Genomic DNA, 24,151 nt, shown 5'->3' on the forward strand with positions numbered 1-24,151 from the left:
GGGAGGAGAGGGGTTTTCAGTGACACGGAGCGAGACCTCGGCCATTCCCCACACCACCTCCAGCCCCATCTGCCCAGCGCGCCATGCGCAGCTCCTCCGCTCGCCCTACCCCAGCGCCCGGCCACTGCGCAGCCTGTCCCTTCCCCAGCCGCCCAGGCTGCAGCCCGGCGGAGCCCCGTCCCGTGTCCGTCCCCCCCGCCCCGCCTGGCTTCTCCGACTGCCGGCTGCGGACGGCGCGAAGCGGCTGCAGGGGCTGGCCAGCGGGCTCCCCATCGCTCCCGTACCTTCCCTCCGACAGCATCAGCAAGGGCTGCGCAGCCCGCCCAGCGCACCGAGCGGCGGCTGCAGCTGCTGAGGCTGCTCTGGGGCTGGGACTGCCTCCAAAGCATGAGCCTGGCCAGGCTTTGCAAAGCAGCACCACAACAACCGGGAGGCTAAGGCGGCAGGGGAGAGGTGTCAGGCTGGGGGCAGCCCGGGCGAGCCAGGCACGGGGCGGGCGCTGACACCCGTGCCCAGCCGCAACGCAACCCGAAAAAAACCACCCCGCTGCCTTCACCCACGGGAGCCGCCGCCGCTGCTGCGGAGGCTGCCGCCGCTGTTCCCGCCGCTGTTCCAGCCGTGGCCGCTGCACCCACCGCTGCTCCGGCGGCCCCCTCCTTCCCTTCTCCCTCTCCCCTCCTCTTCAAGTACCGTCCGCGCAGCTGTGTCTCGCGAGAGGCAGGACAGCCGGCCTCCCCTCCCCACCCCGGCTCCTGAGACCGGCCGCGGGGCTCCCGGGCCGGGGCGGCGGCGGGCGCCGCGCCCCCGGGCTCCTCGGGGTCCCGGGGCGCGCTCTGGTGCCAGGCTCGGGAGCCTGGACGGCGGCTGAACCTCTCCCGTGAGGGCGGGCGGCACCTGCGCCAAGAACGCCTGCGGGCAGCCAGCGAGCCGCAGGGAAGGTGGGGGTGCCCCGTGGGCCGAGGCCAGCAGCAGATCCTGGTCCCACCCTCCCTCCGCGCTGGAAAGCGAGGACCAAAAGGCAGAAGGACCCAGATGCTCTTCCCCCTGCATTGAGGGTGGAGAGGGATACCTGCCCTGCAGGGCTAGGTGCCTTCGGTGGCCCCAGGCCCTGCAGAAAGCATCAGGTTCTTACAGTACCTAACTGGGCCTGAATATAACTGCATGAGGAGGAGAGGATTTGCCTATTTAGCCAAGCCCCAGCCTGGCGTTAGTGTGCCATCTGGGCACAGGGCCTAGTCCCAGGAGGGTACGAGGACTCAGAAGTGTCCAGCTCACTTCCTTGCTAGGTTGGATCAGTTTAAAGTTAGGCCAATCAGCAAAGCAATTTATAAAACGGGGGATAGGGACAGTGATGCAGCTGCACCCAGAGGTGAAAGTAAACCGGTACACCCTAGTACGGTGTATCGGTAAGAGCTGGTGCACCATACCGGGACCGGCTTTCCCAGATGGCAATTTAAAGCCCTGAGTTAGCGGTGGCAGGGCTGCGGTGGGGACTTAAAGGGCCTCGCAGCTCCAGCCGCTGCTAGCGCCCCAGCCCTTTAAATCTCCACCTGAGCCCTGCTGCTGAAGCCCTGGGGTAGCAGCGGGGGCGAGGCTCCGGGGGGCATTTAAAGGGCCTGGCAGCTCCAGCCCCCACTACCACCCCAGCTCTTTAAATCCCCGCCACTGCTACCCCAGGGCTCAGACAGCAGGGCTCAGGCAGGGATTTAAAGGGTTCGGGCAGCCTTTACCACAGCGGAGCCCCAGGCCCTTTAAAGCTCTGCCGGAGCCCCGGGGTAGCGGTGGCAGCCAGGAGCCCCCAGGGCTCCTCAGTGATTTAAAGGGCCCAGGGCTCCGCTTCAGTAGCAGCAGCTGGAACTGGGAGCCCTTTAAATTGCCCCTGAGCCCCGGGGTTCCCAGCTGCCTCTGCAGCTGGTAGCTCGGGGGTGATTTAAGGGGCCCCGGGCTCCCAGCTGCCACTACCGCAGCTGGAGCCCTGGCCCTTTAAATGAAGATTTAAAGGGCCCAGGGATTTAAGGCCCTGCTTCTTCCAGTTAAGGCCACGCCTCTTCTGATTGAGGCCACACCCCCTGCTCAGGACTCCGGTGTACTGGTAAGTCCTCTAACTTACTTTCACCCCTGGCTGCACCCCAAGGCTTGAAGTAGTAATAACAAACACCAAAGACATACAGCAGCACCCCCACGAAAAAATAATTCCAGCACCATGGGGTGGGAGAGAAAAAAAAAAAAAGACTGAAAGAGGTGGATTCCTCAGCCTCTGTCTGAAATCATGTATTCTGGAGGTGCAGCAGTTTAAGTCTGATTGAGTGGCTTAGAAGCATAATGGTATTTATATTTCCCTTATAAGGGAAACAGCACAGATGTTGACTTTACCTTGGAGGTTGCTGAATAATGAATAAAGCGCTTGCTCTTGAATTGCTTCAATCTGCCTGGACATTCTATAACAGATTTTAAAGTAGTCATACTTGAACAAAAATATTTCAAAAACAGAATTTAAAGAAAAACTACAGAACTAAAATTCATTAGAAAAATTTAACACTATTAATGTGGGCTTGAATAGAGACTGGGAGTGTTGGGCTCACTACAAAAGCAACTTTCCCTCTCCTGGTATTGATACCTCCTCATCAATTATTGGGAGTGGACTACATCCCTCCGCTTGAATTGGCCCTGTCACCACTGATTCTCCACGTGTAAGGTAACTCCCTTCTCTTCATGTGTCAGTAGATTAATGCCTGCATCTGTAATTTTCACTCCATGTATCTAAAGAAGTGGGGTTTTTTACCCACAAAAGCTTATGCTCAAATAAATCTGTTAGTCTTTAAGGTGCCAGCGGACTCCTTGTCGTTTCTGATATTGACTAGAGTCACTGGAAGATAGAGAAGTCCAAGTGCAGAAATAGAAGGCAAACCAGGAGACCAAAACTGCGGCAGATAGTAAGATTTTAAAAAATTAATAAATAGAACAGTGAAGCCAACAACTAGAAGCTTTTCCTTTGTGGAAAGTCAATATCACATTCTTCCAGACTTAGAAGTGGCACAATCTTGGCCTAATAGAATTATTCTTTTTGGCCCACAAACAACAAATTAAGTCTCTGCTGATTTTCGAGCAATCTTTCTTGTAAAACGGAGAAGCATGGTGACTGTGTGATTAATTATTAGTGCTTTGCATTTCTGGTCGCCTGCTTTACAATATGTACTTGGTCAGCCCTTGGTGTCAGGTTTGGTGCAGAACTAGAATTACTGCTCTTAGGAGCTTACACACTAAAAGATAGGTACAAAGAAGTTAGAATGCAGTGGGAAATCCAGAGAAAGAGATCAGATCATTATAAAACATAAATGAAGTTATGCTATGATGATGTGTGGCACACAGAACCATACAACTAACTGATAAATCAAACTGCCTATAGAAAATCACTAAAATGAGAGAGAAGATCTGCACACATTCTGCTGCATTCTAAGAGGAGTTAGACTCCTCTAGGAACTCAACTCCACTCAAGTAGCTGCTTATTTTAGGACTCACCATGTATGTTTATAATATTATGCACAGCTCCGACTGATGTTCTAAAAATGGAATTATACCTTTTTGATAGGAAGTTTGGATGCTAACAGCTTGCAGCCCATAGGCCTGATCTAAAGCCAACAGCAGGGAACAGAAAGACTTCCATTGACTTCAGTGAACTTTAGATCAGGGCCTAAAAGAGTAACAGAAGTCAGTCTCCCCTTTAATTTTAATAGCTCTGGCTGCATAGCACTTTTGTAGCCGTGTCTGTGGTTGATAAGGTTTATAGTGTCCATTCATGCTCCTGTAGTTACTTTTATTACTTCAGTTTTCATAAAACACCTTGCAAAATAAACCTAATCTCACTCCCCCTCCCTAACCCATTTATTTATGCTTTTTTGGATCCATTTAATTGTCCATAATCAAACAGGTCAGTACTGTAATTAAGCTATCCTTTATATCAAAACTTCTGTACTTACAAAACACAACTGAAAGCACACAAGCATCTTAGGGCTTGTCTGCACTTCCTGGGGGATCGACAAGTGGCGATCGATGCATCAGCGGTTGCTTTAGCAGGTCTAGTGAAGACCTGCTAAATCGACCGTAGACTGCTCTCCCATCAACTCCTGTACTCCACCGGATCAAGAAGAGTAGGGTGAGTCAATGGGAGAGCATCTCCCATCGACATCACGTAGCATGGACCCCATGGTAAGTACCTCTAAGCTATGTCTATTTGAGTTACTCTATTCATGTAACTCAAATTGCGTAGCTTAGATCGAATTTCCCCTGTAGCGTAGACAAGGCCTGAGTGTGAAGACAATAAATATGAATGTATTCATCTCCTTGCCAAAATAAGTATTTTGGCAGACACATTACATTTTCAAACCTGAAAATATTCCAGGTTGTCAGTTTCAACCAGCTATTCAACTGTGAATGGTCCTACATTACAAAACGGGTCTTCTAAAGTCTTTGCTCTCAGTTGTGTTTTGTAAGTACAGAAGTTTTGATATATAGGATAGCTTAATTACAGTACTGACCTGTTTGATTATGGACAATGTACAACCTTACAGCAAGTAGCTAACCACCCTCACGTATGCCACCCTGCCTAAAGTATGCATTAGGTAAATGCAAGCTACATCTGTGCCATGAGTACATAATTAGAATAATGCAAAGCTTTGTATGGTTACATATTGCATATTTTACATACTGTGCTTACAACTCTAATCTTTTTAGGTGACAGATCTGAGGAACTGTCCACGATTGAGGTATCATTAGAGGAGGTTTTGGAACAAACTGATAAATTAAACAGCAATAAGACACCAGAACCAGATGGTATTCATCCAAGAGTTCTGAAGGAACTCAAATGTGAAATTGCAGAACTACTAACTGTAGTCCGTAACCTATCATTTAAATCAGCTTCTGTACCAGATGACTGGAGGATAGCTAATATGATGCCAATTTTTAAAAAGGGCTCCAGAGATGATCCTGGCAATTACAGGCTTGTAAGCCTGACTTCAGTACCAGGCAAACTGGTTGAAACTGTAATAAAGAACAATATTGTCAGACATGTAGATGAGCATAATTTGTCGAGGAAGAGTCAACATGGTTTTGTAAAGAGAAATCATGCCTCACCAATCTACTAGAATTCTTTGAGGGAGTCAACAAGCATGTGGACAAGGGGGATCCAGTGGATATAGTGTACTTAGATTTTCAGAAAGCCTTTGACAAGGTTCCTCACCAAAGACTCTTACGCAAAGTAAGCTGCAACGGGATAAGAGGAAAGGTGCTCTCATGGATTGGTAACTGGTTAAAAGATAGGAAACAAAACATAGGTATAAATGGTCAGTTTTCAGAATGGAGAGACGTAAATAGTGGTGTCCTCCAGGGATCTGTTCTGGGACCAGTCCTATTCAACATATTCATAAATGATCTGGAAAAAGGGGTAAACAGTGAGGTAGCAAAATTTGCAGATGATACAAAATTACTAAAGATAGTTAAGACCCAGGCAGACTGCGAAGAGCTACAAAAGGATCTCTCAAAACTGGGTTACTGGGCAACAAAATGGCAGATGAAATTTAATGTTGATAAATGCAAAGTAATGCACATTGGAAAGCATAATCCCAACGATACATATAAAATGATGGGGTCTAAAATTAGCCGTTACCACTCAAGAAAGATCTTGGAGTCATTGTGGATAGTTCTCTGAAAACATCCACTCAATGTGCAGCAGCAGTCAAAAAAAGCAAACAGAATGCTGGGAATAATTAAGAAAGGGAAAGATAAAGGACAGAAAATACAATGTTGCCTCCATATAAATCCATGGTACGCCCACATCTTGAATACTGTGTGCAGATGTGGTCGCCCCATCTCAAAAAAGATGTATTGGAATTGGAAAAGGTTCAGAAAAGGGCAACAAAAATTATTAGGGGTATGGAACAGCTTCCGTGTGAGGAGAGATTGACAAGACTGGGACTTTTCAGCTTGGAAAAGAGACAGCTATGGGGAGATATGATTGAGGTCTATAAAATCATGACTGGTGTAGAGAAAGTAGATAAGGAAGTGTTGTTTACTACTTCTCATAACACAAGAACTAGGGGTCACCAAATGAAATTAATAGGCAGCAGGTTTAAAACAAATAAAAGGAAGTATTTCTTCACATAACACACAGACAACCTGTGGAACTCCTTGCCAGAGGATGTTGTGAAGGCCAAGACCATACAAGGTTAAAAAAGAACTAGATAAATTCATGGAGGATAGGTCCATCAATGGCTATTAGCCAGGATGGGCAGGAATGGCGTCCCTAGCCTCTGTTTGCCAGAAGCTGGGAATGAGCAACAGGGGATGGATCACTTGATGATTACCTGTTCTGTTCATTCCCTTTGGGGCACCTGGCACTGGCCACTATCAGAAGACAGGATACTGGGCTAGATGGACCTTTGGTCTGAGCCAGTAGAACATATGTTCTTATGTAGTAAAAAAAACTTGATGGACATCACTTAAAACGACTATAAGGAGCTGAAATCTCTTTTTACAGCAGTTCTTTAAATTTTATTCAACATACACTTTATCCTTTTAAATAAAGTATGTGGGACCATTTTGCTTTAAGCCATCCAAACAAATACAGTATCTTTTGCTTACTCAATAGAAACAGCATTCTACTAATTTTATTTTGGCAGAATTTTATTAAGGAGATCAATTAACTTTATATTTGTACCCCACTCGTTTCATTTTGACCATTTCAGCGTAACTAATCGGTTAACACTAACTGGACCGACAAGCACACAGAGGAGACCATATTCGAAAAGGTAAACATTTTTCATAGATTCATAGAACCATAGATGCCAAGGCCAGAGGAACAATTTTGATCATCTCGTCTGGCCTCCTTACAACTCCCCAGAAATAATTCCTGGCGCATATCTTTTGGACAAACATCCAATCTTTAACATTTGTTAGTGATGGAGAATCTACCACAATGCTTCGCAAACTGTTGTAATGGTTACTTTCACCATTAAAAATTTAGGCATTATTTCCAGACTGAATATGTCTAGCTTCAATTTCTAGTCATTGGACTGTGTTCTATCTTTCTCTGCTAGAAAGAAGAGTCAATTATTAAATATTTGTTCCCCTCGTAAATAGTTGTAGACTGTAATCAAAACATGCCTTAACCTTCTCTTGGATAAGCTAATAGAGCTCAATTATTTTTGTGGCTCTTCCCTGAATCCTTTCAAATTTATTAACACCCTTTTGACTTGTCGGCACTGGAACTAGGAACAGTATTCCAGTGGAAGTCACACCAGTGCCAAAAAGATTATCCACCACAACCCCTAAATCTTTTTCAGAGTCACTGCCTGCTTCCCTGGATAGAGTCCCCCATCCTGTAAGTATGGCCGACATTCTTTGTTCCTAAATGTTTATGTAACCCTTCTGCCCGTCAGAGTTGGCAGCAACAAGGGCCGGGTTCAGTATCTAGGGGTTCCATTCCAACAACACAGTGCAAAACCAGCTCGAGCCCCCACTCAGTGACCTGGGACAAATATATACCACCCCCGCTGGGCATCTCCAAGAGGCAATACTTCCCCTCTCGCAAGCACAGAGTCTGAATGTAGCAAAAGCCTTTTAATAACAGAGAGAAACAATGTGGCATTATGTTGGGAAAACACCACCAACAGGATTCATAACACAACCCATGAGCAAAAACTCACCCCAAGCAACCTGGGCCTTTGGTTCTTGAGTCCAGCAACCCAAAAGTCACCCAAAGTCCCAAAAGTCCAACAACCCAAAAGTCTCTGTCCCTGGTCAGTGCAGCCCCAGAGTTCAAAAGTTTATCTGCAGAGTTTTACCTCCCAACCTGGGTGGAAATGGGGGGGCTAAGGGGCACCTTACGTGGTCCGAAGCCAATTGCCCCACCTCTCCATAGGGCTCTGCTCTGCTCCACCAGCCATCCCACGAGTAACTCTGCTCTGGCAGCTGCTCCCTTCCACCAACCATCCTGTGAGCTGCTCCAGCCATCTTGCAAACTGCTCCGCTCCACCAGCCGTCTCACGAGCTGCTCCACAATATAGCTTCGGGCCCCCCCACTACCTAACGCAATGCTCAGTGATTTCAGTTCTTCATAATTTTAGCTCTTTAGTGATTTCAGCTTGTAGTAGGGGAGCCTCAGGGCTGGTGCACCACTGGCCCAAAGTGATTTCAGCTTAGCAGCCTGTAACTAGACTCTTATTGGTATCAAAACTAGCTCTGATATTCCACAGTAGAGAGAGGAGATGGTGCAATTGGCATGTAGGACCCTCACCAGGTGGCCCATACCACCAGACATTAATACTTGTCCCCAGCCTCTCTCCATTCACTGGGTTTTGGAACCCATGACCATTGCCTAGCGAGTGCTGCTTAGTTGATGATGAGTCCCTCCATCATAAAAAAGGCCAAGTACAGTTCCACTGTCCTTGATTCACATAATCAGGATAATAACAGTTTATTCCTGCCCCAATAACAGAGAAACTTGGGCTCCTACAGCAGCCAAAGTGACCATCTAGGCGGGGTGGGTGTACCTATGCAAATGAGATACAAATGAGGGATCTAATTTGGATATGGATAGAGCCCTTTTTAATGTTTTTAATAAAGTAAATACTAATGGAAACTGTGTGATCATGGGAGACTTTAACTTCCCAGATATAGACTGGAGGATGAGTGCTAGTAATAATAATAGGGCTCAGATTTTCCTAGATGTGATAGCTGATGGATTCCTTCAACAAGTAGTTGCTGAACCGACTAGAGGGGATGCCATTTTAGATCTGGTCTTGGCGAGTAATGAGGATCTCATAGAGGAAATGGTTGTAGGGGATAATCTTGGCTCAAGTGATCATGAGCTAATTCAGTTCAAACTGAATGGAAGGATTAACAAAAATAAATCTGCAACTAGGGTTTTTGATTTCAAAAGGGCTGACTTTCAAAAATTAAGGAAATTAGTTAGGGAAGTGGATTGGACTGAAGAATTTATGGGTTTAAAGGTAGAGGAGGCCTGGGATTATTTTAAATTAAAGCTGCAGAAGCTATCGGAAGCCTGCATCCCAAGAAAGGGGAAAAAATTCATAGGCAGGAGTTGTAGACCAAGCTGGATGAGCAAGCATCTTAGAGAGGTAATTAAGAAAAAGCAGAAAGCATATAGGGAGTGGAAGAAGGGAGGGATCAGTAAGGAAAGCTACCTTATTGAGGTCAGAATATGTAGGGATAAAGTGAGACAGGCTAAAAGTCAAGTAGAGTTGGACCTTGCAAAGGGAATTAAAACCAATAGTAAAAGGTTCTATAGTCATATAAATAGGAAAAAAACAAAGAAAGAAGAAGTGGGACCGCTAAAAACTGAGGATGGAGTGGAGGTCAAGGATAATCTAGGCATGGCCCAATATCTAAACAAATACTTTGCCTCAGTCTTTAATAAGACTAAAGAGGATCTTAGGGATAATGGTAGCATGATAAATGGGAATGAGGATATGGAGGTAGACATCACCATATCTGAGGTAGAAGCGAAACTCAAACAGCTTAATGGGGCTAAATCGGGGGGCCCAGATAATCTTCATCCAAGAATATTAAAAGAATTGGCACAAGAAATTGCAATCCCATTAGCAAGAATTTTTAATGAATCTGTAAATTCAGGGGTTGTACCGTATGATTGGAGAATTGCTAACATAGTTCCTATTTTTAAGAAAGGGAAAAAAAGTGATCCAAGTAATTATAGGCCTGTTAGTTTGACATCTGTAGTATGCAAGGTCTTGGAAAAAATTTTGAAGGAGAAGGTAGTTAAGGACATTGAAGTCAATGGTAAATGGGACAAAATACAACATGGTTTTACAAAAGGTAGATCGTGCCAAACCAACCTGATTTCCTTCTTTGAGAGAGTAACAGATTTTTTAGATAAAGGAAATGCAGTGGATCTAATTTATTTAGATTTTAGTAAGGCGTTTGATACTGTGCCACATGGGGAATTATTAGTTAAATTGGATAAGATGGGCATCAATAGGAAAATTGAAAGGTGGATAGGGAATTGGTTAAAGGGGAGACTACAACGGGTCCTACTGAAAGGTGAACTGTCAAGTTGGAGGGAGGTTACCAGTGGAGTTCCTCAAGGATCAGTTTTGGGACCAATCTTATTTAATCTTTTTATTACTGACCTGGGCACAAAAAGTGGGAGTGTGCTAATAAAGTTTGCAGATGATACAAAGCTGGGAGGTATTGCTAATTTAGAGAAGGACAGGGATACCCTACAGGAGGATCTGGATGACCTTGTAAACTGGAGTAATAGGAATAGGATGAAATTTAATAGTGAGAAGTGTAAGGTCATGCATTTAGGGATTAATAACAAGAATTTTAGTTATAAGCTAGGGACGCATCAACTAGAAGTAACGGAGGAGGAAAAGGACCTTGGAGTATTGGTTGATCATAGGTTGACTATGAGCTGCCAATGTGATATGGCTGTGAAAAAAGCTAATGTCGTCTTGGGATGCATCAGGAGAGGTATTTCCAGTAGGGATAAGGAGGTTTTAGTACCGTTATATAAGGCACTGGTGAGACCTCACCTGGAATACTGTGTGCAGTTCTGGTCTCCCATGTTTAAGAAGGATGAATTCAAACTGGAACAGGTACAGAGAAGGGCTACTAGGATGATCCGAGGAATGGAAAACTTGTCTTATGAAAGGAGACTCAGGGAGCTTGGCTTGTTTAGCCTAACTAAAAGAAGGTTGAGGGGAGATATGATTGCTCTCTATAAATATATCAGAGGGATAAATACCAGAGAGGGAGAGGAATTATTTAAACTCAATACCAATGTGGACACAAGAACAAATGGATATAAACTGGCCACTAGGAAATTTAGATTAGAAATTAGACGAAGGTTTCTAACCATCAGAGGAGTGAAGTTTTGGAATAGCCTTCCGAGGGAAGTAGTGGGGGCAAAAGATCTATCTTGCTTTAAGATTAAACTCGATAAGTTTATGGAGGAGATGGTATGATGGGATAACATGGTTTTGGTAATTAAATATTCATGGTAAATAGGCCCAATGGCCTGTGATGGGTTTTTAGATGGGGTAAGATCCAAGTTACCCGGGAAAGAATTTTCTGTAGTATCTGGCTGATGAATCTTGCCCATATGCTCAGGGTTTAGCTGATCGCCATATTTGGGGTCGGGAAGGAATTTTCCTCCAGGGCAGATTGGAAGGCCCTGGAAGTTTTTCGCCTTCCTCTGTAGCATGGGGCACGGGTCACTTGCTGGAGGATTCTCTGCTCCTTGAGGTCTTCAAACTACAATTTGAGGACTCCAATAGCACAGATATAGGTGTGAGGTCTTTTTTAGGAGTGGTGGGTGAAATTCTGTGGCCTGCATTGTGCAGGAGGTCAGACTAGATGATGATAATGGTCCCTTCTGACCTAAATATCTATGAATCTATGAGATCAGCCCCTGAAGTTCTTTTCCACAACCCACCATGACTCGCCACCAGATGTCAGGGTAGAGCTCATCTTGACTCTGCTTACATTTATATTTACATTTAACCATATTAAAACATGCATTGGTTGCTTGCACCCAGTTTACCAAGTGATCCAATTGCTCTGAATCAGTCACTTGGTCCTTGTCATTATTTACCACCAACTACCCCCCAGTTTGTGTTATCTGCAAACTTTATCAGTGATGATTTTATGTTTTCTTCCAGGTCATTTTGATGTTTAATAAATCCCTTACACCTTGCAATTCAGATCTCCTAACCTGGACTCCCAAGAGGGTACGAACAAAAAAAACACAGGAGAATGCACAGGCAAGGTAGGCTGGATTTACAGGAAGGGTGTGAAGTCCCAATGAACAGGTAAAATACAGGTATACATTGAAATATTATGAATGGCAGGCTGGGCAATGGGATACAGATCTGATTCTGGCCCAGGGTGGTAGTGACCCAAAACTTACCACAACCATTCAGTGGCCTGTGTGAAAAAAGTTGTTTATGTACAATAAGGATCAAGTCACTAATTTGTACCTTGTTGGCACTTTCAGAAGAGAGTGTGTCCTTCCAGGGAATGTTTAGCATGGAGGCTGAAAAACGTTTACACATCTAGAAAAGCTAGTTTGGTTTTAGGCACACTCATGAGGCAGTGGGGAGAAAGCTTGCATTGATGCCACTCAGACTGAATTCTGGAGATAAAAAGGAAAGTAATTTCTTGAGAGCTGTTCATTCAGATTCCCACCCACCCAACACTATCTCTCTGAAACAGACATACACACATATATATACACACACACACGTATGCATGCATGCATGTATGTATGTATGTATGTATGTATGTATCTGCTAAAGTGAAGAGAAGGCGCTGTGCAAGGGATTTTGCACTCCTTTTGTAATGACAAACTTATTTTAAAAAGGAAAGTTTAGATGGGGTGGTGGTGGTGGTGCAGTAGCTGAGTTCTTGCTGCTACAGAAGAATACAGATCAAATGTGTGTAATAGGGCAGTCATCTTTGGTTCCATTACTTTGGTCTTGCTCTGTGTGAGCGAAATCTACACATTTACTAAAGTGACTCCGAAAGCAGAGTGCTTTTAAACTATATTGTTGCCAAAACTGCTGTTAGAAAATGAGGTTTATAATGAAAAAGTCAACAAGTCAAATGTCAATAAGTAAACAAAAAGGTAACAAGTCATGAAAAGTATTACTTTAGCCCTGGTCTACATTACGAGGTTAGGTCAAATTTATCCGCATTAGGTCAATTTTATAAGCAATGTATCTACACAACCAACCCCATTCCGTCGACCTGAAGGGCTCTTAAAATTGACTGCTGTACTCCTCCCCGGTGAGGGGAGTAGCACTAAAATAGACGGTGCTGGGTCGAATTCGGGGTAGTGCAGATGCAATTTGATGATTTTGGCTTCCAGGAGCTATCCCAGAGTGCTCCAATGTGACCGCTCTGGATAGCGCTTTCAGCTCCGATGCACTAGCCAGGTACATAGGAAAAGCCCCGGGAAATTTTGAATTTCATTTCCTGTTTGATCAGCATGGCGAACTCAGCAGCACAGGTGACCATGCAGTCCCAGAATCGCAAACGAGCTCCATGCTGGAGCTAACGGGAGACACTGGATCTGATTGTTGTATGGGGAGAAGAATCTGTGCAGGCCAAACTCCAATCAAAATCCGTTCTCCCCGGCAGCCAGGACCTTTCTATCACCCTGGAGCCAATATCCTCCCAAGGCAGGTTCCCGGACCCTGAAGCTGGAGAAGGCACCTCTGGTGAGTGCACATTTGTAACTACAGTACAGGGTTTAAAAGCAATTGGGTTTAATGTTTTATTTGCCCTGAAGAATTGGGATGCATTCGTGGCCAGTACAGCTACTGGAAAAGTCTGTTAACGTATCTGGGGAGGAGTGGGAATCCTCCAGGAACATCTCCATGAAGCTCTCCTGGAGGTACTCTGAAAGCCTCTGCAGAAGGTTTCTGGGGAGGGCTGCCTTATTTCATCCTCCACAGTAGGACACTTTACCACGCCAAGCAGTAGCAAGTAGTCTGGAATTGTTGCAGCACAAAAGCATGGCAGCGAATGGTCCTGGGTTTTGGTCGCATTCAAGCAACATTCAGTCTTTATCTTTCTGTGTTAGCCTCAGGAGAGTGATATCATTCACGGTCACCTGGTTGAAATAGGGGAATTTTTGTAAGGGAACAGTAAAAGGACCCCATTCATGCTGGGCTGTTTGCGCTTGGCTAAAAGAGATCATCCCAGAGAACAGCCATGTGGTAGGGTGGAGGGAGGGGTGTGCTGCATATCCACCTGAAAACCGCAGCCCCTCCTTTTAAATGGCAAACCCAACCAGCATTGTTTACTATGGGAAAGGAGGGCGCTGCAGTTTGAAACCCTTCCCATATGTTATGAAGGTGGAAGAAGCGAACCCCGCATACCCTTTGGCTTACCATGGTTGCCTTACCAAATTCTGATGCCCAGCTGTGTGTGATGTGTCACCATGCTGGCAGGTGCTCAATATAAAAGGCAAAATGCGACCTTGTGCGGTCTGCTGGGAATTGCTTGATTCACTGTGAAAGAGTCTCCCCTTTTGTTCTCAGGAGTGTATCATCTTAAATTTTACTCTCCCTTTTTATTCCCCCTCAGGTACAAAATGTTTCTATGCTCCCCCATCATCTTCATCCCTGAGGTTATTGCAGATTAGAAGGCAAAAAAAAAAAAAAAAAAAAACGCACTTGCGATGACATGTTTTCCGAGCTCATGCAGTCCTCCTGCACTGATAGGGCACAGCTGAATGCATGGAGGCATTCAGTGTCAGAGGCCAGGAAAGTATTAGGTGAGCGCAATGAGAAGAGGCAGGAGGCGATGCTGAGGCTAATAGGGAAGCAAACGGACATGATCAGGCATCTGATGGAGCTGCAGGAAAGGGAACAAGAGCACAGACCACCGCTGCATCCACTGTATAACTGCCTGCCCTCCTCCCCAACTTCCATGTCCTCCTCACCCAAATGCCCGAGAATGTGGGCAAGGGGGAGGCTCTGGGCACCCAGCCACTCCACTCCAGACAATGGCCCAAGCAACAGAAGGCTGTCATACAAACAGCTTTGATTTGTAGTGTGGCTACAATAAGCAAGGTGGCTTTGTCCTTCCCTCCTCCCCCACCCCACCTGGGCTATCTTGTCAGTTCTCACTTTTTTTTTTAATTAATAAAGAAAGAATGCATGGTTCATTCAGGGTGGTTGGCTTACAGGGAATTAAAATTCAACGAAGGGGGCGGGTTTGCATCAAGGAGAAACATACAACTGTTACACCGTAGCCTGGCCTGTCATGAGACTGTTTTTCAAAGCCTTTCTGATGCGCAGCACACCTAGCTGTGCTCTTCTAATCGCCCTGGTGTCTGGCTGTTCAAAATTGGCCGCCAGGCAATTTGCCTTAACCTCCCACCCCTTACTCTGACAGATATTGTGGAGCACACAGCAAGCAGTGGGAATATTAATAACAGTGGGAATATTGGTTGCGCTGAGGTCTAACCTAGTCAGCAAAGAGTGCCCGCAAGCTTTTAAACATCCAAAGGCACATTCTACCACCATTCTGCACTTACTTGCTCAGCCTATAGTTGAACTGCTCTTTACTACTGTCCAGGCTGCCTGTGTACAGCTTCATGAGCCATGGGAGCAAGGGGTAGGCTGGGTCCCCAAGGATAACTATTGGCATTTCAACATCCCCAACGGTAATATTCTGGTCTGGTAAGTAAGTCCCTTCTTGCAGCTGTTCAAACAGCCCGGAGTTCCTAAAGATGCGAGCATCATGCACCTTTCCCAGCCATCCCACGTTGATGTCGGTGAAATGTCCCTTGTAATCCACCAGTGCTTGCAGCACCATTGAGAAGTACCCCTTGTGGTTTATGTACTGGTTGGCAAGGTGGTCCGGTCCCAAGATAGGGATATGCATTCCGTCTATCGCCCCACCACAGTTAGGGATCCCCATTGCAGCAAAGCCATCCAGTATGACCTGCACATTTCCCAGAGTCACTACCCTTGTTAGCAGAAGGTCAGTGATTGCATTCGCTACTTGGATCACAGCAGCTCCCACTGTAGATTTGCCCACTCCAAATTGATTCCCGACTGACTGGGAGCAGTCAGGCGTTGCAAGCTTCCACAGGGCTACCGCCACTCGCTTCTTAACTGTCAGGGCATTCTCATCTTGGTATTCCTGTGCTTCAGGATGGGGGAAAGCAACTCACAAAGTTCCAGGAAAGTGGCCTTATGCATGCGAAAGTTTCGCAGCCACTGGGAATCATTCCATACCTGCAACACTATATGGTCCCACCAGTCTGTGCTTGTTTGCAGTGTTCCACTGTATCAACCTACCCCAGTGCCACCATAATATCCCAATTGCCACATCCCATGCTTTCAGGAATGTCTGTGTCCATGTCCTCCTCACCATCATCCTCGTGCTGGCGTCTCCTAGCAAGGTTCTGCACATACTGTAGGATAATGTGCGAGGTGTTTACAATGCTCACAACAGCAGCAGTGAGCTAAGCGGGCCCCATGCTTGCCATGCTATGGCGTCTGCGTGGGTAACCCAGGAAAAAAGGCGCCAAACAATTGTCTGCCGTTGCTTTCATGGAAGGAGGGGAGACTGACCACATGTACCCAAAACCACCTGCGACAATGTTTTTGCCCCATCAGGCACTGGGAGCTTAACCCAGAATTCCAGTGGGCAGCAGGGACTGTGGGATAGCTACCCACAGTGCACCGCTCTGTGAGTCAATGCTAGCCACAGTATTGAGGATGCACTCTGCCGACTTAATGCACTGAATGGGAACATACACAATCAACTGCATAAAATCGCTTTCTAAAGATTGACTTCTATAAAATCGACCTAATTTCGTAGTGTAGACATAACCTTGGTGAGGCACTTATAAACATTCATTTGGACTCAGATTTTCTCTTATGATTGCTTTCATGGTCTGGGTTCAGCTTCTGAAAAGTCATCCAGCCTGCATAACAGGTTAATTAGAATCTGATGTCTGCTATCTGATGAGACATTTATGATGTGGGGGGATGAGGTGGATGAGGCTTTCTTCCGGCAGCTCGCGGAAGCTACTAGATCGCATGCCCTGGTTCTCATGGGTGACTTTAATTTTCCTGATATCTGCTGGGAGAGCAATACAGCGGTGCATAGACAATCCAGGAAGTTTTTGGAAAGCGTAGGGGACAATTTCCTGGTGCAAGTGCTAGAGGAGCCAACTAGGGGGGAAGCTTTTCTTGACCTGCTGCTCACAAACCAGGAAGAATTAGTAGGGGAAGCAAAAGTGGATGGGAATCTGGGAGGCAATGACCATGAGTTGGTTGAGTTCAGGATCCTGACACAGGGAAGAAAGGTAAGCAGGAGGATACGGACCCTGGACTTCAGGAAAGCAGACTTCGACTCCCTCAGGGAACGGATGGGTAGGATCCCCTGGGGGACTAACATGAAGGGGAAAGGAGTCCAGGAGAGCTGGCTGTATTTCAAGGAATCCCTGTTGAGGTTACAGGGACAAACCATCCCGATGTGTCGAAAGAATAGTAAATATGGCAGGCGACCAGCTTGGCTTAACGGTGAAATCCTAGCAGATCTTAAGCATAAAAAAGAAGCTTACAAGAAGTGGAAGGTTTGACATATGACCAGGGAAGAGTATAAAAATATTGCTCGGGCATGTAGGAATGAAATTAGGAGGGCCAAATCGCACCTGGAGCAGCAGCAAGTGAGAGATGTTAAGAGTAACAAGAAGGGTTTCTTCAGGTATGTTGGCAACAAGAAGAAAGCCAAGGAAAGTGTGGGCCCCTTAATGAATGAGGGAGGCAACCTAGTGACGGAGGATGTGGAAAAAGCTAATGTACTCAATGCTTTTTTTGCCTCTGTCTTCACGAACAAGGTCAGCTCCCAGACTGCTGTGCTGGGCATCACAACATGGGGAATAGATGGCCAGCCCTCTGTGGAGAAAGAGGTGGTTAGGGACTATTTAGAAAAACTGGACGTGCACAAGTCCATGGGGCCGGATGAGTTGCATCCAAGAGTGCTAAAGGAACTGGCGGCTGTGATTGCAGAGCCATTGGCCATTATCTTTGAAAACTCGTGGTGAACGGGGGAAGTCCCGGATGACTGGAAAAAGGCTAATGTAGTGCCAATCTTTAAAAAAGGGAAGAAGGAGGATCCTGGGAACTACAGGCCAGTAAGCCTCACTTCAGTCCCCGGAAAAATCATGGAGCAGGTCCTCAAAGAATCAATCCTGAAGCACTTACATGAGAGGAAAGTGATCAGGAACAGTCAGCATGGATTCACCAAGGGAAGGTCATGCCTGACTAATCTAATCGCCTTCTATGATGAGATTACTGGTTCTGTGGATAAAGGGAAAGCAGTGGATGTATTGTATCTTGACTTTAGCAAAGCTTTTGACACGGTCTCCTACAGTATTCTTGTCAGCAAGTTAAAGAAGTATGGGCTGGATGAATGCACTATAAGGTGGGTAGAAAGTTGGCTAGATTGTCGGGCTCAACGGGTAGTGATCAATGGCTCCATGTCTAGTTGGCAGCCGGTGTCAAGTGGAGTGCCCCAAGGGTCGGTCCTGGGGCCGGTTTTGTTCAATATCTTCATAAATGATCTGGAGGATGGTGTGGATTGCACTCTCAGCAAATTTGCGGATGATACTAAACTGGGAGGAGTGGTAGATACGCTGGAGGGCAGGGATAGGATACAGAGGGACCTAGACAAATTGGAGGATTGGGCCAAAAGAAATCTGATGAGGTTCAATAAGGATAAGTGCAGAGTCCTGCACTTAGGACGGAAGAACCCAATGCACAGCTACAGACTAGGGACCGAATGGCTAGGCAGCAGTTCTGCGGTAAAGGACCTAGGGGTGACAGTGGACGAGAAGCTGGAGAAGGAGCCAGCAGTGTGCCCTTGTTGCCAAGAAGGCCAATGGCATTTTGGGATGTATAAGTAGGGGCATAGCGAGCAGATCGAGGGACGTGATCGTCCCCCTCTATTCAACATTGGTGAGGCCTCATCTGGAGTACTGTGTCCAGTTTTGGGCCCCACACTACAAGAAGGATGTGGATAAATTGGAGAGAGTCCAGCGAAGGGCAACAAAAATGATTAGGGGTCTGGAACACATGACTTATGAGGAGAGGCTGAGGGAACTGGGATTGTTTAGTCTGCAGAAGAGAAGAATGAGGGGGGATTTGATAGCTGCTTTCAACTACCTCAGAGGTAGTTCCAGAGAGGATGGTTCTAGACTATTTTCAGTGGTGGAAGAGGACAGGACGAGGAGTAATGGTCTCAAGTTGCAGTGGGGGAGGTTTAGGTTGTATATTAGGAAAAACTTTTTCACTAGGAGGGTGGTGAAACACTGGAATGGGTTACCTAGCGAGGTGGTGGAATCTCCTTCCTTGAAGTTTTTAAGGTCTGGCTTGACAAAGCCCTGGCTGGGATGATTTAATTGGGTATGGGTCCTGCTTTTGAGCAGGGGGTTGGACTAGATGACCTCCTGAGGTCCCTTCCAACCCTGATATTCTATGATTCTATGTATTTGGTATCTTGCATGGTTACAGAAATGTAGATTACAGTATATGAAGTAAAGTTATATGACAAATAAGCTGCTCATCAATTAATATAGGGAAATATGGAGATCATCAATTTTTGGTGTATGGCTTTTTTAAAGACCATCAGCTTATACATACTAAGGGGGAATATTTATCTGATTTGTTTACAGATTTATAATGGCATCTATCTGGGCATTTTAGATCCTTTAAAAAAAAGCCAGCCAATAACAAATACCTTCTCCAAATCAAAAGACTTAACAGAACGTCTTTTCTGTGCTACTAAATTGATTAATCCTTACTCGCAAACCAGAGACCTACAAAAATGGATACCTCTGGCACAGCCACTTGAAGCTTCCCAAACCTGGACTCTAGAACACATCTAGAAGGAAGAGGTTCCTTGGCCCTCCAACTATGATACTCTGCCATCCATTCAAGAGTATTTCACTCCAAGAACAGACAGCAGGAATCATCCAGCATCTCTCTGCTACCGGCACAGGCCACAGGGGAAGACCTGATCTCTTGGATAACTGAGATCCAGACCTTTGATGACTTTTTAGAGCGTATCTACACCTTGAACTGCACCCAGAAATAAACCAGTAATCACAGCGGGTCTGGTAACACCAGTATTGCATGCGCATGACAACTTACCTCCCTTGAGAAAATGTTCCAGATGATTTTCAGGAGTGACCCCAAGTAGAGCGCATTCAAGGTAACAGTGGTATGGGTTATGGTGGCAGGGTCCACAGCAAGAAGGAACAGTGGCAGCTGATTGGGTCAATCATAGATTTGGGGTGGGGAGATGTGTACTGCCTCTGGCATGTGGGAAAACAGTAAGAGTGACAGATCCTATATAAACTTAAGAGTGGAAATGACTTTTGCAAAGGTCAGGACTGCATCTTTAATAAGAGAGACACCCTTACAGCCACCCCCCACTGCTTTGGAAGCATCTCTGCTCATCAGCATAACTTCCTTAGTATATGCTTGTTCTCCACTATTACTTAGATTGTAAACTCTCTGAAGCAGAGACCATCTCTTTGCTGTATATTTGTACAGTGCCTAACACAATACTGCTGGGGCCTCTAGCCTCTACCATAGCACAAATTGACAGTTATACATAAATGGTTCCGTTCATTTTATAAAGTGGCTGAGTTATTAAAATAATAATAAAATCATTCCTCCCTACCAGTTGTACCAAGCTACCTCTCCAAGTAAACACAATTGTAATTCCATTTTAGTTCTATTAGGAGTCTGTGTGTCTGGAACTAACTTGCGGATTTTTTTTTCACTCACACTGGCTAAGTCTGACAGATTCTTTTGCTCAGGCTGCTGTGTAGTAACTTAAAAAACCCTAGTCTATAATTGTGTTCTATAGAGTATGCTAACAGGAATTGGTCTTTAGGATTCTCATTGATAATTATTCTGTTTTTCTGGATATTAAACTCTCTTGGAGTGGACCTGTAAATCTAGGATGGTCTCATAATTTGTCTAAAAGACAATTAAATTGCTCATCAACGCTCACTGTATATAGCTTACCTTCAGGCAAATACCCCAGTTTACCCTGCTATACACTTCTCATGAAGACACATAACAGACCTTGGGTTTGGAATATTGGTGGTTCAGAAGTGCTTAGTCTGTTTGCACTGTCTTTCCCTCCATTTGAACTTTTACTGCTCAGACAGTTGATTTTGTTCCAGTATAAAAAAAAACCTCTCTCTCCCCTCTCGTAGAGCCAAATATTGATTTAAAAAAATGTTCACACTTTACACTGAAATGTTTTTTTATTTGTGATAAACAAAGAAGCAATCTAATGGGACAGAATTAAGTACTAGTCTCTAGCTAGCTAGCTGTATATTTTTTTTTAATGCAACCACCTGAACTTCCGCAGTAAGTGAATATTTAGATCTGTAAATTTTGTTAATCTGTTTCAACCGACATGGACAGAAATAATACGTTCATGCTTTTGAAAAGGTCTGGATATCTTAGTTCAATTGGCTACATATTTCTTAGTTAGTAAAGGAAACCTTGATTATGCCAATGAAAACAAATAGTGTGGGAAAGATTTTTTTAAAAAATATAAGTATTCTAGAAGCACAAATAGTAATAATACAGGTTTTGCCTGAATGTAAAGTTAGATCAAGTGGCTGGTTTAAATCTACAAAAGCCAAAGCGAATTTTGAAACTCACCAGTAAACCACCCTTTTTCCTGACCGTGTACAATCAGGTCATCTGTAATAACTAGACACAAGAAGATATGTTATGGAGGAGTTTCAGGGGTAACTCCTCAGAGACATGTGGCTCTGGGGCCACAGATTTCTATTTAATTTTTGCTTATGGTTTTCTTCTGTATTTTCATTTTGGTTTGAAGTTTTCATCTCTCAGCTGAGTTGGTAAAGATGAAGGAGGATGAAATCCTAAGCTAGCTGAGCACAAACTGTTCAATTTGTTAGTCTGTATCAACTAAGGAGCATGTCTGTCACTGCATGACACAATGTCAGACCCCTGCTAAGGGGTGTGCTGTGCACCCCACTGGAATACAGCAAAAACTAAAGAAGATTATCCTCTAGTTCACATTTTCTGGTCCTTATCCAAAAGCGCACACAGGCCCCTAGTTCTATTCCAGCTTGTAACCACAAAGTCCTGGCTGACCATGGAGCTGTTACACTTCGTACAGGCTCAAAAAAATCTCTCTCCTTTGCTATTACTTCCTGTGCAAGGTGAAATGCTTGCAGGATTTGTAGTCTTGTATCCCTTCAAGCAAAACAATCCCTTAAAGTTACGGAATTGAGAGAGTTTGATGGCTCCATACTGAAAACTGGAGGCAATTTGGGCAAGAATCTGATTGCCCTCTCAAAGTCTAAAGGAAACAGATGTGCTTGATCCTCTAATACACCTGGCTTCATAAGTCAGGATGACAAAGAAAAGCAACAGGGAAAAAAAAATAGATGCCCAAATTGAAACACCTTTCTCTACGTGTTTGTTATTTTTAGGGGTTGTCCATTAACACTTTAGTGTTTTTCCCCCCTTTCCTAAGGTAGGTCAATTTTAAAATTAATCTTTACCCTCCTGAGAAAAGGGGAATGAGATTATTACCTTTTAATGGATGGAGATCTAATCCAAGCCGCTATTAATACCAACATAGTTATTCATGAGTGCCCCTACACAAAAGATTATTAATGAGTCAGAAAACCACCAGCTACTGGGGCTTTTCTGGTACTTCTGGCCCCCAGGGAAGGTGGAGTTTGACCTAGTTTTCTGCATGACTGATGTCAAATGTAATACAACTAAATTAAAATAAAAGTCTCTCCTAGCAGGGATGCAGGGGAAGGCTTTCAACATCCAACCTTTGATGGTGGCTTTACACTGTATTGGGAATATGTTATGTACTTAAGGAAACATATCTACCACTATATAGGTATGTAGATAAGCCAGTGGTTGCAAGAGAAATTCTGTTTCTTTGATTTAGATGTAAAAAAATTAAATGCAGGTTTGAGAACTATGTAAAATATAAACAAGAAATGTTTACGACATGTCCTTCCTGGTCCTCCAGTGACCACTCAAGCATAACTCAGCACAGCTACAGACTAGGGACCGAATAGCTAGGCAGCAGTTCTGCAGAAAAGGACCTAGGGGTGACAGTGAACAAGAAGCTGGATATGAGCCAGCAGTGTGCCCTTGTTGCCAAGAAGGCCAATGGCATTTTGGGATGTATAAGTAGGGGCACAGCGAGCAGATCGAGGGACGTGATCGTCCCCCTCTATTCAACATTGGTGAGGCCTCATCTGGAGTACTGTGTCCAGTTTTGGGCCCCACACTACAAGAAGGATGTGGATAAATTGGAGAGAGTCCAGCGAAGGGCAACAAAAATGATTAGGGGTCTGGAACACATGACTTATGAGGAGAGGCTGAGGGAACTGGGATTGTTTAGTCTGCAGAAGAGAAGAATGAGGGGGGATTTGATAGCTGCTTTCAACTACCTCAGAGGTAGTTCCAGAGAGGATGGTTCTAGACTATTTTCAGTGGTGGAAGAGGACAGGACAAGGAGTAATGGTCTCAAGTTGCAGTGGGGGAGGTTTAGGTTGTATATTAGGAAAAACTTTTTCACTAGGAGGGTGGTGAAACACTGGAATGGGTTACCTAGCGAGGTGGTGGAATCTCCTTCCTTAGAAGTTTTTAAGGTCAGGCTTGACAAAGCCCTGGCTGGGATGATTTAATTGGGTATGGGTCCTGCTTTTGAGCAGGGGGTTGGACTAGATGACCTCCTGAGGTCCCTTCCAACCCTGATATTCTATGATAACTCCTATGGACTGAAATGGGAATATTGGCTGGGTAACGTCTGCAGATCAGTCCACTGAACTTAAGCCAATGCTGAAGCCAAATAATAGATGACTGGTAGGGTCTTACTTTGGTCTCCTTTGCTGTCGCAAATGACATTTTGCATAATAACCATCTCTAGGTTCAAAACCAAAAGTAAATTGCCATACCTATCACTGGGTGAGCTTTCAGACTGAAGCGCTGAGCAAAATGGATGCAGCTTCCTTTTCAGCTACAATGGTTACATGCCAAATGGCTGAAAGCCAGCATCTAGTGTGTTCCTGCAGCTCTCACTCATGCAAAACTCCTCCCTGACCCGAGTAATGACTGTAGGATCAGGCCCTACATTCCTTACAACATTGTGTCAGCAGTGGGATTGGGCGTCTCTGCTGAGATATTCTCTCCCAGCATTCCTCTGGCAATGAGATATTTCAGTTCAATGGGAGTTTCCCCACTGACATCATTTAAATAACAACATGGCTAGCAGAGACCTGGGATTAGACCCTGAACACACCGTGCTTTCTGTGCCCAACTTTTCACATGAGACGCACCAGTGCCATGGCTTTGGCAAGGGCACTCGTTCATGGCCGTGGTCAGTCTCCAGCCAGTTCAAAGCTCTGATGAATAGTTCACTACAGCTCTGGTCTGCCTGAGTCTGCACTTTCACTTATTCAGTAAGAGTTTCCAAAGTATGACCTCATTTCCTCAGGTTTTCTAGATACTGGCTTAAACTAAGTGGGACAATCTGATTTGGAGTCCATCACATTTTACGG

The 24,151-nt window shown here is 45.0% G+C and overlaps 1 protein-coding gene and 1 long non-coding RNA gene across 12 annotated transcripts in view; one reads left to right on the plus strand and one right to left on the minus strand.

The window, feature by feature from the left end:
- FBN1 (fibrillin 1) overlaps positions 1-732 on the minus strand; it is a 220,302-nt gene extending 219,570 nt beyond the window's left edge. For 6 of the 7 annotated variants that reach the window (XM_078854664.1, XM_073303905.2, XM_073303898.2 and 3 more), the window contains exon 1: positions 561-675. The gene's annotated coding sequence lies outside the window, so the exon portion shown is untranslated. The other variant, XM_073303899.2, reaches the window with a different exon arrangement.
- Positions 343-14,702, plus strand: LOC140894952 (uncharacterized). 5 transcript variants are annotated; one of them, XR_012154008.2, is made up of 6 exons: positions 343-2,695; positions 6,741-6,803; positions 7,338-7,375; positions 11,697-11,803; positions 13,177-13,256; positions 14,128-14,702. It is a non-coding gene; the product is annotated as an uncharacterized LOC140894952 (long non-coding RNA). The 5 variants fall into 5 exon arrangements; XR_012154005.2 differs by having other exon boundaries at positions 344-2,695; positions 11,697-11,846; positions 13,024-13,256; XR_012154007.2 differs by having other exon boundaries at positions 610-2,695; positions 11,697-11,765; positions 13,024-13,256.
- Positions 14,703-24,151: the final 9,449 nt, after the last annotated feature.

Source organism: Lepidochelys kempii, chromosome 10, assembly GCF_965140285.1.
Source record: "Lepidochelys kempii isolate rLepKem1 chromosome 10, rLepKem1.hap1, whole genome shotgun sequence".
Lineage (NCBI taxonomy): Eukaryota > Metazoa > Chordata > Testudines > Cheloniidae > Lepidochelys > Lepidochelys kempii.